Source organism: Penaeus monodon, chromosome 11 (assembly GCF_015228065.2).
Source record: "Penaeus monodon isolate SGIC_2016 chromosome 11, NSTDA_Pmon_1, whole genome shotgun sequence".
Classification (NCBI taxonomy): domain Eukaryota; kingdom Metazoa; phylum Arthropoda; class Malacostraca; order Decapoda; family Penaeidae; genus Penaeus; species Penaeus monodon.
The window spans coordinates 49,462,019-49,466,201 of NC_051396.1; positions in this window are offsets into that span (position 1 = coordinate 49,462,019).

Sequence of the window (4,183 nt, forward strand, 5' to 3'; positions counted from 1 at the left end):
GGGATATGATGGGTGATATGATGGGATGATGGTGATGATGATGACGGCGGTGATAATGGAGATGATGGTGATGGTGAAGATGATGGTGATGATGAGGATGGTTTGATGACGATGGTGAGGATAAAAAAGATGATAATGCCAAAGCTAATAATGATAATGACAATAATGGTAATAATAATCATAATATCAGTGATAATGTTCATAATAATGGTAATAAAGGTAATGATAACGATAACAATAATGAAAATGATAATCATAACGATAATAAAAATTAGTAATTATCATTATTGCTAAAATATCATCGCTATTATTGTTACAATCATAATTTTTACCATTATTACTATTATCTTATGACTTTCGATAATAATGATAAGAAAGTGATATGGATAATGATAATGATAGTAATGACAGGTATTAGTAATAATGCTAGTAATAATAACTATAATGTTAGTAGTTTCATTATCATAATTGTTTTTGTTATTATCATTATCATATTTGTTATCATTATTATAATTGTCATCATTACCAATGATATCATTACCATCATTAATATATCATTATTGCCATCATTATCATTATGAGCGTTTCTTGTTATTATCATGTTTGTTGTTGTTTTTATTATCTTCATATCAACTGTCATCATCATCATCTACACCATCATCATAACTAGATTTTTTTTTCTATATTTTCCATTTTGCAGTTTTGAACATGCCAATAGGAACGTTCACTTAAAAAAGAAAGAAAAAAAATGTAACTCGCACACGCACATGCAATCAGTGCACATACAACGCACCCCCCCCCCCCACCCAACACCCAGCAACACACACATGATGTCAGAACAAACAGCCAATCACAATTACTTCACTTTTTTGCCGAAGACAACGGAACTGGCAGCTCTAGTGACGTCAGAATGTGGTACGTTTCATCGGAAATTCTCAACGGGTTAGAACCTATTTTTTTCGTGTTATGTGTTTATATGTGTGTGTGTGAATGTTTATGTATGGATGTATGTATATAAGTGTGTGTGTGTGTATGATGGTGTGTGTGTGTGTGTGTGTGTGTGTGTGTGTGTGTGTGTGCTTTAGCTCATGCGGTGCTCTCTACATCTCATCTGACTCTTCCCGAGCACAAGAATTTTCCTTTTTCTTGCGGACCACTTCTTCACCAGTTCCAAGAATTCTTACTGCTCGAAAAGAACACAGGTCACGAGCCAAAATCACGCCCACAAAACATACCAGAAGAGAGAGAGAAAATGATTTTATTTATATACGTATTTTTTTTCTTTATTCTGCTATGAAATTCTGCGGCACCCCAAGTTCCTGCTAGTTTGGTAATCACTGGATTAGCTAAAGAACGCTCTGTGCGTCCCTCCTTCTTTGTATTTCTGGCTGATTGTGCCTCCTTGTATCCACCTTCTGTACCTACATATATGTCTACTAAACATTCTTTACCTCTCTCTCTCTCTCGACACACACACACACACACACACACACACACAATGTACAGTTCCTCACGCTTCCAACCATGAGTCTGGAGGTGATAATGTTTATCTGGCAATGCTTGTGCAGTTTTTAAAATATCTACAACAGGAAAGAAATCCAATTTAGGGAAAATTCAAACAGCAAAACTTAAGAACAAAGACTGACTTTTAAGTGCAACAGGTGTCTCTAAAATATCAATGATATTTCATAGATTTGACACTGCGCCCAAGCAATGCTTGCCACATACTGGGTAATTAGTGAAACAGTATTTTTTAAATTTTATTATGAGAAAACCAAACTATTTATGATGTGTATATAATTATAATATGTTTCGAATACAAAAGTCGACATTAGAACTTGCGAAAGGCACAATTTGGTTTTATTTGAAGTGAAAGCGTATCACTCGACCAGTTTCGAACTTTTAACACCCTAGCTTCGAATACCTGACGTACCGACGCTACGAACTGTCGTTATGTTATTGGAACCTGAGAAGCGGTGGATCTACAGTTTCCTTCTCTTCTGTTAAGCCTTCACTCAACGAACATTTTTTTTCTTCATTATAAGTACAACATGAAAACTACAATTAAGTATCATGCTGTGACCACGGCGGCTCAAACATGAACCTACCGTTAAAAAAAAAAAGTACAACGGCGCGGAAAGTTTGAATTGTATATTATATACATATATGGATGTTTACTAGATGTTTTAAGATCGAAATATTTTTAGAAGAATTTACCGTAATAAACACAAACACAAACAGTAACGTGTACACAATGATGAAAAGGAAAACTGCCACAGTAAGAAGTGAAACTATATAAATAAATAGTTTCCTTTCTTACTGTGGCTGTTTCCTTTTCAACTTCACCATAAATTTTGGAATCGATCCCGACACTTGTCACCTAACTTGGGTCTCAACATTTTATCATTATTTGTTAATAATCTGGTGCAGTTGGAGCAACTTCAATTCGGATATCTTTTAAAACGCATCCTATGATACTAACAACATAATTATAACACGTACAAACCGCAAAAAAATTGCATTTCGCTTGTCTGGGTATTGCTGAAATATTACTTATCTTATGGCTCATGTGACATTGATGTATGCATGTATATATACAGACACACACACACACGTATGTGTGTGTGTGTGTGTGCGCGCGAGTATGTGTGTATGTACGTATGTGAGATAGGTAATTTGCGTAAATCAAAACTAGATACGTAGTGGGTGAGTCTGTTGTATGATGGTGGGTTGGGAACCATCAACAATGATTACCTAACCATGGGGGTTAAGAGAAAGATCCTGGGTTAGCCACCCAATATAAAGACCCAGTCAACTACATGATCAAGTACCAAGTAGTTCGTCAAACATCGGTGATGTCACGGATATGATGATAGATATAGATAGATAGATAGATAGATATGCGCACACACACGTTTGAGAAAACATGTTTATGTCTGACGATATTAAAGTATATGTGCATGTGAGTGAATTATTATTGTGTGTTCTGCTAACATAAACTGCAACATTTTATAAGATTAACTGTACGTTAAGAAGTGATTAATTGACATCTCAAGTGATAGCCGAGCTGAAAATGTCAACACATCAAATTTCGCGTCAATGCCATGTCTCGCTTCGCTTGTTAGTAGCGGTTATTGTCGAAGTCAGCGACGGTGCAGGCGGTCTCTGGCGCGGTCTTGTTTCATACTAAGGGTTCGAAAAGCTCGTGAGTGCCTGAACGAAGCGCCTCCGTTCGTTTTTTTTCTACGCCTGATTCTCCGGTCTCAGTTTGTTGTTGTTGTTGTTGTTGTTGTTGTTGTTGTTGTTGTTGTTGTTGTTGTGTGTGTGTGTGTGTGTGTGTGTGTGTGTGTTGCTATAAATATATATTTATGCACAGAAAAAACACACATAGACACACCTGTCGTAAATTTCTGACCTAATTTTCTCCTCTGCATCTCTTGATATAATTTTAAGGAGATTCTCTGCATGTGACTTGTGTGTGCATTCCGGACCTCTTATAAGTCAGCATAAACAACCCATTCAGCAATTGGGTTGCTTGTTATTCATAAATTCCACAAGGAAGCCACGCCGAGACACTGAATCAGATGAGAAAATCTTGCGTTTTACATTTACAGATAATATAATATGTGATTCATATTTTGCAATCTCAGAATAAAGTGTTTTGCATTTATAACATTAACGAAAATATGTAATTGCTTACAAACACATTTTTTGTGTGGTTCAAAAACTGATTTGAGTGAAACGTTATCATCGCTGTTTAGTTACCGCGATTTTGCTAAAGTTACTAGATATATCAGTTCCAATTACTTTTTTTTAAGGAACATACCATATATTTCAAGCACTAATATTGGCATTGGACAAAACGTTGTAATGGTTCCATTGGCGCGACGGATTAGTGAAAATTGAGAAAAAGTAAGTGAGGTTTTGTGAGCCGGGACGTGAGAGGGAAGGAGAGGGAGGCGAGAAGTGACCGCGAATACTGCGTGGTCAGCGTTTTCGCCGCATAGAGACACCTGCCGTGAGTACAAGCTCTATTTTTGTGTTTGTTTTATGGGTAGCCATTAAGATTACACTAGTAAAATGAAGTTAGTGGTAAGCAGCAGTTAAATTAAGACTCTTGAAGCCAAGGCAATGTGATAGCAGAATGTTTAAAACTATGTAAAAAAAAAAAAAAAAAAAAAAA